General features: G+C 45.2%; 1 protein-coding gene across 1 annotated transcript in view; it reads left to right on the top strand.

The window, feature by feature from the left end:
* Nucleotides 1-14,855, top strand: part of LOC133441492 (sodium/calcium exchanger 2-like) — a 201,862-nt gene that overhangs the window by 77,606 nt on the left and 109,401 nt on the right. Inside the window, exon 2 of the mRNA XM_061718836.1 lies at nt 8,048-8,085. The gene's annotated coding sequence lies outside the window, so the exon portion shown is untranslated. The remainder of the gene's footprint in view (nt 1-8,047; nt 8,086-14,855) is intronic.

Here is a 14,855-nt window from a genome sequence, read left to right as displayed (position 1 = left end):
CTGCAGAAGTCCTCTGCTGTGTAAAAGCAATCTAAAAAACCCAATTAAAGCACAGAAAACCCGTAACTCTGAGTAATGCTTCCACATGGAGAAGATAATCTTTTAAAAGCTTCGCGCTCAGAGCAACACCCCCCCCCCCGACTCGAATTGCAGTCGTGCCATCTCTGCATCCTTTTCCAGACCATTACGGAGCAGTAAAACCCTCCATCTGTCATCCGCTGGTGCTTCACGTCCGGTTCCTGCAGGCGCTTCTCCAGAACCGCCGCCACCCGCAGATCCAAACTGCTGATACAAACGTGACTCGTCATTTTGAGTCCTATCATTATCTTTTTCAGACCACCTCGGGGTTTGGTTTTGTGGTTTGTTTTCCTTGTGAGCCTCCTGATGCATCGTTTAGCTTTCAAATGAATGAATTAAGAAGTTTTGTGAGTCTTCTTTTGCTTGCTCTTGCCGTGTAACATCAGAATTCACCTCAAACGTACGGGACCACCTCTTCCACTCCAGCGTTACTCTGAATACACGTCCACGCCTGGACCCGCTCATGCGTTGCTGATGGGCTTCTGGCCGGCGGGGGGGCCTGTTCTCTAAACCAGTCCCACCATGGATGTCTCGCCTCGCCCCGGCGCCCGGGTTAAACCGTTTAACCGCCTCCTCTACACGTACCCATAATCCCCCACGCAGCTGCTGTAATTAGTTTGACCTGCAATAGACGCAACAGAGTCCGTAACATGGAGACAATGAGTACATGTTCATTTATCCTGGTGTGTTCGGCTCTGGCTGCTCGGTCTGCGAGCAGATCGGTGGTTTACATAGGTGAGGCCTCCCCCTCTCCACAGCCACCTCCTTTGGCTCCACCGATGACGCTGAGGTGTCTCAGAGACAACTGTGAGGAACATCTGTTGGCATGTGGCTTAAGCTGGGCTTACACTGTGCGATATTTTAAATCGTATGAGACTGCCCCATCTCACACTGCACGACTAGATCGCGGAGTTCAAAAGTTCAGAGTCCACGATTTATGTTCTCACACTGTACGAGCCGATGCTCTGATGCAACCCGTCTGCTCACACTATACGATCATAATCCTCCCGTCGGACTTCTGTGTACTGGAACTCGAGGCCGGTTTTGGGGCAGGGGTGGGCTGTGTCCACCCAAACGTGCGTCCTGCCCACCCGATCAAAGGTTATAGGGATCCTTTATTTTTTTATAATTAAATTTTTTTAAATATATAAAAAAATCCCAAAATATCTGTACCGTTTCTGATTGGGTGGGCACTGCGCATCATTTTTAGACACAACAATGAACGCATACCGAAAAAGTTGTGTCTCGGCGGAGGAACCCGACGTCCCAGCAAAATGAGCACAACAGAAGTGTTCCGAACAACACAGAGCGCACACTAAAGGCTGATTTATGGTTCTGCGTCACACCAACGCAGAGCACACGCCGCAGCCGTGACGCCGTGCTGAACCCTTCGGACATCTCCGTCTCTCCATTTGGTCGCGGTGCAGTACCCCCCGCGGCCACTAGTTAGCGATCTTTTTCTGAATGGTTTATCCGACTTTTTCCGGTCACAGTAAATCAAAGAGATAAGGACAACTATTGTGCAAAAAACAAAAACAAAAAAAAATCACACATAAACGAAGAAAATAGCCCTGAAAGTTCACTACTGATTCAAACCGGAAACCGGAAATGCTTCGCTTTCAAACGAACCAATCACAGCCCTCTCGGTCTGCGTGTCGTCGGCGTCTCCTCGACGCGTAGTTACAATTTTCAGGAGGTGCACGTCAGTGACGGCGCAGGTGACGGCGTGTCCTCTGCGTCGATCCAAACCACACACCGTAGGCACGGCGCCATTTTGACGCAGAACCATAACTGAGCCTTAAGGGCTGATTTATGGTTCCGCGTTACACCAACGCAGAGCCTACGGTGTAGGGTACTCGGCGACCCGCACCGTAAGTGGAAATGCAGTCTTTTTTTCTGCTATTAAAACATGATTTGTAATGTGAATTTGCAACACTTAAACTACAAATAATAGTTTTTGACGTGACATCAGAGATTGCGCATGCTCTCTGCGAAAGGATGAGGTAAATCGGGTCGCAGCTGCTTCAACTGTGCGATTCCTTCACGAGGAGCAACCAGGATTTAAAACACGCTTGATTTTCTTGCGACCTCACGATTCGTGATCGGGAGCTCGTCGTGAGGTGTTAATCTCTCATCGTTACCCCACGTATACTGCACGAGGCACGAGCAATGATTGGGTCAAAATCCGTCCCGATCCAAAAAATAGTCGCACGACTGGAAAATCGGCTCAAAACGAGCCGATAATCGCACAGTGTATGCCCGGCTTTATTGAGCTGTACGTTAACTTCACAAAGCAGAAGATTTAACCTTCACACGGCTGCAGCATCACAGCCAAAGCAACGAAGACGACCTCATTTTTATGTGCGGTTTGGATGGTTGAATGCTGCTGATATCAGCTGCCTCAACGGCCCGAACCGCTTGCTCAGATCGTCTCAAGCCTGTAAAGACGTTTCCTTCCTTCATTCCAGGACGCTGGTGTTGAAGGATTGTTGTGTAAACGAGGTTGTTGTTTGTTTGCAGCTCTGTAGAGGAAGTGAGGAACATCAAGGACAATTAAACCTGCAGCCTTCCAGCTTCACTTTCTTTATGCATTTCTGTGAGTGCATGTGTGCACCAGAGTTATTATCGTTCACGAAAACTAACGAAATAACGAAAACTAAAATTGAAAAAACTATTTCGTTAACTGAACTAAATAAAAACGAAAATTAAAAGACAAAAACGATAACTAACTGAAACTATATTGCGTGTTTAGAAAACTAATTAAAACGAACTGAAATTATAGATATAATTTCCTCCGTTTTCGTCCCTGTCAATATAAGCCTCTTGGTATGATCAATTTATCGCTCTGGCCGTTTATCTCCAACTGGCAGCTACGGCACCTTAACGCCTCACGGTCCGCTAAAACTAAAACTAATAAAAACTTAACTAAAACTAAACATTTTTGAAAATATAAAAACTAATAAAAACTAGCAAACCCACACTAAAAACAAATTAAAACTAACTGAATTGAAGGAGAAAAAGTCAAAACGAAATAAAACTAAACTAAAATGAAAAATTCAAAACTATTATAACCCTGGTGTGCACATTGTTGCTGTGTGACTTGTTTATTATTGGCTCTTGTTTGCCAGATGTGACTAGACTCGTGTGTTCATCCGTTGTTTGCTGCATCACAATATTCACCTCGGTCTGCGAGGTAAATAATGTTGGTGGGGATTCAGGCAGGTTGTGGTTGACAGAAGCAGAGAAACATCACCTGCACAAACTCTCCTCCTGGATGACCTCCATCCGTCTTCGTGCTCTTCTCTTTCGTGTGTTTTCCATCTATCAGTCTCACTGGATGCAGACGTATCCTGCAAAAACAGAGACACACTCAGCCAAGAAATCATTACATATGCATGAGTTTCTTCCCACCCACAAAAACAGCTCAATGGAAGTCTGTTTTTAAGGTTTTGACCTGCTTCTCTGCTTTGGTGCAGCTCAGTAAGAGGAAGAAGAAGAGCAACCCCCTTGGATCTGTCCGTGACACTTACACGTGCAAGCGCAGGGTTTACAAAACCAGGGACGCCGTTTAGAAGCTCAGAGGATGGATTTCCACAGAGCGCCGTTGCTTTCATTTGGGTGGTCCCCCCTCATGGCTCGGACCAGCCTTGGTCGGGTTGGTGTCTGACATCCTGTTAAAAAGCACCAGAATCTAGGAAATTTGTCTGGGGGTCAACTCCCCAGATGCCCCGACAATAACCCCCTGAGCAACCGCCCACCACCACCCCTATACCCCTAGCTCTCATCAGGACCACCCTCTGATCAGCTTGCAGGCGTGATGATGGATGGATGGATGGATGGATGGATGGATGGATGGATGATGGATGGATGATGGATGGATGGATGGATGGATGATGGATGGATGATGGATGGATGGATGGATGGATGGATGATGGATGGATGATGAATGGATGGATGGATGGATGGATGGATGGATGGATGGATGGATGGATGGATGAATACATGTACATGATGGATGGATCGATAGATTGATAATTGCACATGGATGGATGGATGGATGGATGATGGATGGATGGATGATGGATGGATGGATGGATGATGGATGGATGGATGGATGGATGATGGATGGATGGATGGATGGATGGATGGATGGATGGATGGATGGATGGATGGATGATGGATGGATGGATGGATGGATGATGGATGGATGGATGATGGATGGATGGATGGATGGATAATTGCGCATGAATGGATGGATGATGGATGGATGGATGGATGGATGGATGGATGGATGGATGGATGGATGATGGATGATGGATGGATGGATGGATGGATGGATGGATGGATGGATGGATGGATGGATGATGGATGGATGGATGGATGGATAATTGCGCATGAATGGATGGATGATGGATGGATGGATGGATGGATGGATGGATGGATGGATGGATGGATGATGGATGGATGGATGGATGGATGGATGGATGGATGGATGGATGGATGATGGATGGATGGATGGATGGATGGATGGATGGATGGATGGATGGATGGATGGATGGATGGATGGATGGATGAATGATGGATGGATGATGGATGGATGGATGGATGGATGGATGGATGGATGGATGGATGGATGGATGATAGATGGATGGATGAATGATGGATGGATGATGGATGGATGGATGGATGGATGATAGATGGATGGATGAATGATGGATGGATGATGGATGGATGGATGGATGGATGGATGGATGGATGGATGGATGGATGGATGGATGGATGGATGGATGGATGATAGATGGATGGATGAATGATGGATGGATGATGGATGGATGGATGGATGGATGATAGATGGATGGATGAATGATGGATGGATGATGGATGGATGGATGGATGGATGGATGGATGGATGGATGGATGGATGGATGGATGGATGGATGGATGATAGATGGATGGATGAATGATGGATGGATGATGGATGGATGGATGGATACATGTTGAGCTTGCAGACGTGACACTGATCACGTTTCTGCCACACCAGCATAATTTCTGTTTAAAATAACACTTTTATTTAATCGCTGCTCACCAGGCGCTTGGGGCTTTTCTGGTTTCGTGTGTGAATGTTGGTATTGATGCCGTGGGAGACCTGAGCCCTGTGAACAGGACTGACGCGGGCCAGACGTAATCCTGAACCCAGCTTGCTTTTAAAGGACAATCTGAATTACTGAAACACCAGTTTTAGTAAGGGATACTCTTATTTTTAGTCTTTATTATTTTATATTTCATGCTTTGGCAAAACAGGTTTAATCTCCGTCAGGACGATGTGATCAGCTCAGTGTTGCTTCACCAAACCTTCTGGCCTTCAGGCCGGATTCAAGCTGCCAGAAAGTGTTGGCAGTTTGTCTCCTCACACTCTTCTTATGCATACTTCCTCTAAATGTGACCAGACTGTGTGAAACCACATTCTTTGGACAGTTTTAAAATCAATTCGTTAAACTTCGGCTCTCTCTTGGGGCGGGGGGTCACATTCAAAACAGTGACAGCAAACACAAAAGCCTGCAGACTTGTGCGCTTGACGAAGCCAAGCAAACCCGAGTTCCCTGCAAACAGCTTGTAAAGGATCATTTTTTTGGTAAAACTTGTGCTACTTTGTAATTGCCTCGGTGCACCTTCGGAGTCGGCTTCATCTGGGAGCGTGGTCTTTGATCACACTGGGATCTGCTTCATGTCAGCACATTCGGGGCTGAAAACGGAGGGTGTGCAGTTTTGCCGGCGGTCCAGTCGATCGAGGAGGATTTTCTGTGGGTTGGCAGGAAGCCAGAAACTTTCACATCGGCAAATGTTTTTGCTTAATTAATCAGAGGACTTGAAATGCAGTTTACATTAAGAGTGTAGCGGAGATGAAATACTCCTCACTCGAATTCTGCGGTGTGGCCAGATGAAAGAGGTACTAACGAGGAAGGAGAAATGAAACATGGAGGATAACAGGCCCCATCTAAGAGAACTCGCTGGTTGACTTTGACAGCAGCTATGCAACTTTTTTTTTACGTCTCAGTCTTTGATCAAATAAAGTCATCCACTTTTCTTCATATTTCACTTCTGTCCTTGTAAGAATGTGAGAGGACTGTCAGGGCTGTCCCTTTATCCTTTATCAGCGACTCTGTTCTTGCCTTCAATGGACAGGATTTCTGGGTGCAGCTGAGGGCTGGAGGGTGTCGTCTCCGCTTCTCTGTGGATGACGTGGTCCTGTCGGTGAATATGAGATTTAGCACCTTTAAATGAGAGACCAGAGCGAGCTGCTGCAGCAGGTGGAGGAGCTTAAGAACGTCATAGTCCTTTTCATGAGTGAGTAGACAGATTGACAGGTGGATCAGTTAATGCAAACTCTATACCGATTTGCTGTGGTGAAGATGGATGGATGGATGGATGGATGGATGGATGGATGGATGGATGGATGGATGGATGGATGGATGGATGGATGGATGGATGGATGCATGTACATGGATGGATGGATGGATGGATGGATGGAAGGATGGATGGATGGATGGATGGATGGATGGATAGAATTTTACAAATAAAAAGGATCAAAGGGGTCAAATAAAATGAGTATTTTGACTTTTTTATGGTTCTAACCTCTCAAAACCATCTTTAACCGTTCATCCACAGCCCCCACAGGACACAACAGGTCCTGGTGTTTTATTTTGAAAATCTCGATGCCATTTTTATGAGTAACTTCCTGCCAGCCGGATCCGCAGTGCGTTAATTGATCCTGATTTTGCAGATCTTTGAAAAGAGATCTGCTGCTTATTTCCTGTCAGATTATCGTACAGAAGTTTGATGTGATCTATATTCCCCCTGTTTCTCATTTATGCAACAGAATTAAGCTTCAGCTTTAAGAGAATCTCCACTTCATCATTTGCCAGAGATGTTATGACGCTATTTCAGAAAGATCAAATGTTGAGGGGTTGCATCAAACTCTGCAACAAGGCTGACACAGTAACATGAAACTGATCAATAATAGAAGCTGTATGGTTCTGTGTTTGGAGGACAGACGACCTCATTGGCAGCTGGAGCACGTCTCCGCTAGCTGCTGGAGGAGCAGCTCAAACATTCGCTGAGCAGCTCTTCCTGTAGCCCCTGCAGCTCCTGTAGCTCTTGCAACTCCTTCTGCAGCTCCTCCTGCAGCTCCTTCAGCTCCTGTAGCTCTTGCAGCTCCTGCAGTTCCTGTAGCTCTTGCAGCTCCTGCAGCTCCTCCTGCAGCTCCTGCAGCTCCTCCTACAGCCCCTACAGCTCCTGCAGCTCTTCCTGCAGCTCATGTAGCCCCTACAGCTCCTGCAGCTCCTGCAGCTCCTCCTGCAGCTCATGTAGCTCCTACAGCTCCTGCAGCTCCTCCTACAGCTCCTGCAGCTCCTGCAGCTCCTCCTACAGCTCCTACAGCTCCTGCAGCTCCTCCTGCAGCTCCTGCAGCTCCTCCTGCTCCTCCTGCAGCTCCTCCTGCAGCCCGCTGAGATGCTCTCACTCCCACGCTCTCTAAAGCCGCGTGCTCTTAACCTGCATGTCGAATTCACCCTCGCAGCTGCTGCAAACTATATCTGTAATTCACCGGCAACTTTGGCAGAAGACAGACAATCTAAATGATTGCAACTAGAATTAATGAGGCATTGTTGTGTGAAAGGATTAAAGCGGTCACTACCTCTAAAAGCGCAGCGTTGAAGTTCCACTTCTACGTGGGCTGCATCTAAACCAACCCACCAGCCAGCCAGGCAACACTCTGAAGTAAAATACTGGCGTCTGAATCCCTTAAATGGCTTCTACAGCTGCAGCGGTGATAACAGCAGCAGAGAGCCGGGCCGCAGCAAGACACAAAGATCTTTAGAAAGTCAGAAGTAAAGATCTAATGACTAAATGTGAGTTCTGAATGTCACTGCAGCCGGGGCGTCGACTAATTAAAATGTCTTTACTTTTTCAGGGCAGCTGAACCCTAACAGCTCCATGAGTTTGGTTTTGGTAAGTTGACCGCCTTCATGCATGTGTCTGTGGGTAAATCATGTATTAAAACACACACACACATAAATACACAAATGCACACGCACACGCACACGCACACAACAGAGAGTCGTGTCCCTCTGTAAAGTTGTGATGAGCAGTTGGCTTATGTGTGACCAAATGTTTCCTGGAGAGGGTTCCAGTCACACACAGAACACACACACACACACACACACACACACACACACACTCTGACAGTCATGAAGAGACTGCTTTGTTTTGGAGGCCAGCTCGCTCTCTCGTCTCGTTTCATTCTTCTGCTCTGAATACTAAACATACTAGACGACGTGCTGTAATCCAGCGCCAGGAACCCAAGGGCCACTGTGTGTGTGTGTGTGTGTGTGTGTGTGTGTGTGTGTGTGTGTGTGTGTGTGTGTGTGTGTGTGTGTGTGTGTGTGTGTTGCTCAATCAATTGTCCTCAAGTTAGCGAACTGCTCTCTCCAACTACGGTTCCCTTCAGACTCCACATAACTTTATTATTACTGACTGAACCTCTTGAATTGTGTCGGATTTTTCATTCTGTTTATAATTCATAAAAAAAAAAGAAAACCAGCAAAAGGCCATAAGAAGTGTTAGAGACGAGTGTTGGAGTGTAAGGGCCAATCCCAATTCTCCTTCACTCGCCCTTCTTTTCTCCACTCGCACTTCTTTTCTTCCCTAAGCCCTAAAAAAGAAGGGGGAGATTTTAGGGCACTTGAGATCTAGGGCACTTGGCCCAGGTGCCTGTCCCAATTCTCCCCCTACCCCTCGTTTTCATCCCTTCCCTGATCAGGAAGCTGAGAGCCAAAAGCTGTTTTAATTTCAGCTGTAGCGCTGTTAATATGGCACTTTATTAAGTTTTAATATTTTTTCAGGTATAATGGTAACCTTAAGATCCCCAACCGGGGCTCAGTTTATCCAAATAACGCCTGTTAAGAAATTTGACCCGATCTTTTCGGAGATGAGAAGAGCCGCCGGCCCCGGGGAGCAGCCTCAGCTCACAGCCCGAGAAGAGACGTGTCCGCCGGGTGAGGCTGCTCCGTCAGCCCCGGGAGAGACACTCTCTCCCGGGACGCAGCTCTGTTGAGAATCACGCCGGCTGAAATAAATCATTTAGGAATATGTTGGTTTAATAGATGAAATCTAACAGTTGTAGCTACGCCTGTTAAGAAATTTGCTCCGAAATTTAGAGATTTCTGTCTGCCGGGTCCGGAGCTTGGGTCCGCGTTAAATCGACGCAGAGCCTACGGCGTAGGTTGCGTAACCTCCGCCGTAGGATCTGCGTTGGTGTAACGCGGAACCATAAATCCCTTTATTCTGGCGTGATCTTCCGCAACTTTATCTGAAAGTGTGTAAATTACCCAGATAACAGCTGGATTACTTTGTGGTTTCTGAAGACTATTATATCAGAAACATCCAAAACAAATCTGACGAGTCACAGGATTATTTCTCTCTATTTCTCTGAGACCAGTCTGCCTGTTTGCCTTCGGTCGGCGAGTCAAATCGACGCAGAGCCTCTTTTTTTCATACCCCCTCGCTCGCCAAGTCAGCATCTGAAATCCCTCGATTTGAAGGGGCTATTCTCAGCCCCTAGCCCTCGTTATGCCCCCTCCCCCTAGGTGAAAAGAGGAATTGGGACACCACTACCTTCACGGGAACGCGCAAAAGTTAGGGTTAGGGAAGAAAAGGAGGGCGAGGGGGAGTATTGGGACGCACCCTAACTCTCTCGCCCACACTGACTGGTGGATTCTACCACTACATTTTGTTTTGGCTGGAAATGTTCAGATATTTTCCTCTTTGTATGAAAAAATAATGATCAAAAACAAACAAATGCATTTTAGTTTTTGCTTCCCTGCTGTGCGTTTTGTTCTGGGCTTTTTTCTTCAATCTGTTTGCAAAGAACCTTCAGCAACCCACAAACAAACACCACATTACGTTTCATAGAAGGCGACACTCTTTGGTGTTTTTTCAGTCAGGTGACATTATTAGGGCCCGAGCACTTACAGTGCGAAGGCCCTATTGTATCTGTAGGAATTTTTCTCGTTTTTATTTTTCCATTGCTTCGGCAGTTAATACAGCCCGAACCGTAATGTACACCCAGGTGTGTTATACATCAAAATGTGCGTCTCCATCCTGCGACACCACGCATTACTTTTCTCTTTCAAAAGCGTTACCGTGGCGACGCTAGATGCCAAAAAGCGCACCCACCCTTCATCTGGTTGGTCCATACAGAAAAAACTTTGTGCCTCAAGCCCCACAATATGGTTTGACGTACATCCAAGAAAATCGCTACACACCTGTATCATGTCGCAACTTAAAAGAAAAGTCTCTTGATGCCATGGCCGAAACCAAACAGGAAGTCGGCCATTTTGAATTAATTGTGTAATCTTGCCGCAATTTATGCCATTTCTTTGGCCGTTTCTTCGCCCGAACCGTAACTTGCACCCAGGTGTGTTCTACATCAAAATGTATGCATCTGATTGGTCCATATTTGATAGTTCATTCTTTCTGCCATAACTTTTGAATGGGTTGACATCAGCCCCCGGGTCTCCCACTCAGAAGGCGCGCCGATTTTTCCCAGTGGCCAGCCGCGGTACTGCAACCAAAAATCCCATGGGGCCCAGAAAGCTTTTTTCCCATAGACCGCAATAGTAAAAGAGAAGCCTCTAAAACTGTTCACAGGACACCTCCAGCTGTAATCACCGGCTATTACTAATCTTTGTATTCTATATTTTTAAGTCATGGACTTTATATTTGTCAAAAATGTTTTATAACGGCCAGAAAAGTCAAAGAAAAGTCTCTTTCTGGGCGTGACGTCACGGCTGACGTCACAGCCGTGTCCGTGCATTCCACGGATGTTTATATTAATATATATTATGTAATTATATTATATTAATACATTAATAATATATGTAATACTATACATGTAATAATATACATTAATTAAGATATTATATTAATACATATTTTATTAATACTCGCGTCATTGCCCCGGGGCATGATGGGAGGCCCCAGAGCATCATGGGAGGTGACTCAACTGCGCATGCTCTATGGGCCGCTGTATGCGGAAGTAAACCCGGAAGTCAGAGATTTTTTCGGCTTATGCGCTGGTTGAGCAGAATGCATTGAAATGAATGGGCGGCCATTTTTGACGTCCCATCCAGTTTTATATAATACATCCATGGTTGACATAAAGACTTGTGGGTGATGTCATTGGACTCGGTTTTGAGTCCTTGAACAAAATTGGTGCAAATTAGCCTAGCCCCTTCTTCTGATTGGTCGATATTTGATAGTCCCTTTTTTCTGCCATAACTTTTGAATGGTTTGATATAGAGAATCGTGGCTGGTGTCATCCGCTAAATGTCCAGGCCTGAAGAATCTACATGCAAGTCATACAAGCTTCCACTGCAGCACGCCTGAACGTGCACAAGGGTGCGAGGGCCCGTTCATCGCTGCTTGCAGCTTTAATTTATCCTTTTATCTTCATGGCGACTAACCGAGCTACACAAAATAACCCACGTTTGGTGGCCGATGGTGCCGATGCAGGCGGAAGATGTGTAATTTCTCAGTATTGAGGTTCACATGGACCCTGAATCATGTGGTTGATCTAGTTGGTGTTTGACGATCACTTATCGGGCATATCTGCAACATCAGCCTGATTTGAAAAGTAAATGGGGTTGTTTCTCCCGGATCATTGCTGATGTCTTTCCTCTTTGGCATTGTGTCAACACACTCCTTGACCAGGTAATCAGGTGCATCTGATCAACAGCAGATGGGCCACATGATATTTGATGATATTTGTTCAGTAATAGAGCAGGAAGAGGAGGCGGCCTCTCTTTCACCTGACCGCACCCCCTGTTGGAGCTGAGTCAGCTGTTTCTCCTCGTGGCCGCCGAGCCGCCGCCCTCAAACGAGGAAATCGGGTAACCTCTACTTTTTATCTCTGTCTTATGGATCTAGGAGGTTTCAATCAGTAATACGCCTTTTCCACCAAACCGGTTCCAGTGCTGAGTTTGGAACCAGGATTTCTGTTTCCACTGACAAAGAACTGGCTCCGGGACAGAAAAATGGGTTCCAAGATAACACCAACTCTTTGCTGGGCCAGAGGAAAGAACCGCTTACTGGTTTGGTGGAAAAGAGTCTCAGTGACTCATAATTCCAGTTAAAGGACCAAACTGTGACGCCGTGGGCGGCGGCAGTGGGCTGTGAATGGTCGGGGCCGTTCTTCTTTTCTCCTTCCAGTTTTTGCAGGGATCAATCATTTTCACATTGTGCTGCATCACCCCCCCACCCCCTCATTAACACTTTATTACTCTCATCACAACACATTTTATTAGCAGTTAATTTCCTCTGAGCAATGTTTGCGTGTGTGTGCGCGTGTGTCAATGTTTACGCCTGTGTGAGATATCAAGGTAAATTAGGTTCCTCATATTGCTGTTTCATCAACCCTCTGAATGTAGACCAGATGGAAAATAGCATGAAATTAAAGATAGCTGCTTCATGTCGTCCTAGTGTGTATGAGCTCTTCGTGACACGTACACGTGCACTAGAGGTGGGTGCAATTCATCGATGTGTCGATGCATCGCGATGCGTCACGTGACGATTTGTAATCGATTATGGTATAAAAAAAAATATATATATATATATATATATATTTTTTTTTTTTTTTTTTTTTTTTTTTAAGTTATCCTATCCAGATTCCAGACTGAATAAGCTGCAGAATCATTTCATTTTCAAGAATGCACATTTCTTATTATTCACTTGAAATATGGCAGATATGTTTACACTAAATAAATTTGATGGAAGTACATATCTTGTTTACTTGAATTAATGAACTCATTAAATCCAGGGCTTGAGCGTTTTCAGTGTTTTCCGCCAATAGAGGGGGCTCTCATGCAAGTGCAGCTTTCCCTGGTCAAAGTTAAGTAAGTCAAAGAGCAAATGTTTACATAGTCATAAAATACATTATTTTGTGTCTTTGAAAAATACATGTCAAATGTTCAAACAACCTTGTTATTTACTTAATGAGTGTTGTTAGAGGAACTGAGTTAATTGATTGGCTATTTATTTACAAATGTAGCCACAGATGAAGACAAAATCAATCTTGTATGGAAAAAAGCATAAAAAATCACAATAATCGAATAATCGTGGCACCAATAATCGAATCGAATCGACAATCGTTATAATCGAAGAATCGAAAAATCGAAGCTCCAATAATCGAAATCGAATCGAATCGTGAGGTACCCTTGTTTGCACACCCCTAACGTGCACTTCTTCTGCTGTAATTCAGGGTTTTACCTGAGCTCTGATTACGACTGTTGGGACTCTGATTCTGACTTTTTATCCCCATTTTTCAAGCTACGCGTTAGAAAAACCTTAAACGGTCTAGTTAGAAAAAATATGATCAAAAAAAGTGCTTTTGTTCTTTCTTAAGGGCAAAATGGTGGTACATATAGATGCAGTGACGATATGGTGTTTTTTGATTGTGTGTGTGTGTGTGTGTGTGTGTGTGTGTGTGTGTGTGTGTGTGTGTGTGTGTGTGTGTGTGTGTGTGTATGTGTGTGTGTGTGTGTGTGTGTGTGTGTGTGTGTGTGTGTGTGTGTGTGTGTGTTGTAAGATGTGTCTGCAGACACTCAGCTTTGCTTCAGATCAGAGAAGAAGAAGTAGCTTTTGGATTTTAAAAAGTGTTGTTTTTTTCATGGATGAAAAAATGCATGGATCTATCTATCTATCTATCTATCTATCTATCTATCTATCTATCTATCTATCTATCTATCTATCTATGTAGAGGAAGGAGAAATCCCTGCACTCCGCCCTTCAGAACCTGCTATGACACGCTCCCTTTGTTCTTTGGCCCACATTTCCGCGGGTAGGAACCTATTTGAAGCCTCTTTTCTCGGCTCTCCGTGAATGTTTCTGACTCTGCAGGGTCCTGCTGTGCTGCAACCTGCCGAGGTTTCCTCCGCTCACTCAGGCGCGCTCGTCCCCGTTAATCATCCAGGCACTGTTTGCCAGAGACCTTCATATTTGCATCTGATTACTGTTTTTTTTTTTTTTTCTTTTATCCTTTTTGGCTCTAGAAGCGTAATTCTGAATGCCATCGCAGTGCGACCCGATCCACTGCTCTCTCTGATGAAAAAGCAGAAGGGACTCAATGCTGGAGCTGTGGTTTACTGCCTAAAATGATTAAGGGATAATCAATACTTCTTCATTAGAAGCTGAAGACTTCTCTGCCATGTGTGAAAAGGACACAGAATCAATTCCACAAGCGTGGACTTCAGGCATGTTAGTCACAGCTCTCCCTCCTGTCTTTCTATCTCAAGAAACCCGCCCCTCTTTTTTTATTATCCACGCTTATGCTTTTTAATTCTGCTGAATAAAAAGAACATCCATAAAATGTATGAGATAAGTGTATTTGACAGCGTTTCCACAGCTGTGAGGTGCTGAGAAATGAGGCCAGAACCAGAACAAAGACACTTGTGTGTGCCACATTGAAAAATAAATGAAAATAATAGTTTGAAATCCTCATAAATATACGAAAATACAACGAGTCACCAGAGAGATTGTAAATCCGAGGAACAATAACTGAATGCTGGATTCAGATTCCTCAACCTCAGCAGTGATGTAAAAGTGTAAACCATGAGTTTTTAATACACAGTTGTGTCTGGCCCGGCCCGGTTTGACCCTCTTCGGTGTGTGTTATCCCAGAAGCTAATGGCTTCTGCCTGGTGGTTGGGTGAGTGTTTGAGGAA

This window comes from Cololabis saira, chromosome 4 (genome assembly GCF_033807715.1).
Source record: "Cololabis saira isolate AMF1-May2022 chromosome 4, fColSai1.1, whole genome shotgun sequence".
Classification (NCBI taxonomy): Eukaryota; Metazoa; Chordata; class Actinopteri; order Beloniformes; family Belonidae; genus Cololabis; species Cololabis saira.
The sequence above is the reverse complement of the archived record's forward strand: the minus strand, read 5'-3'. Positions and strand labels throughout refer to the sequence as shown.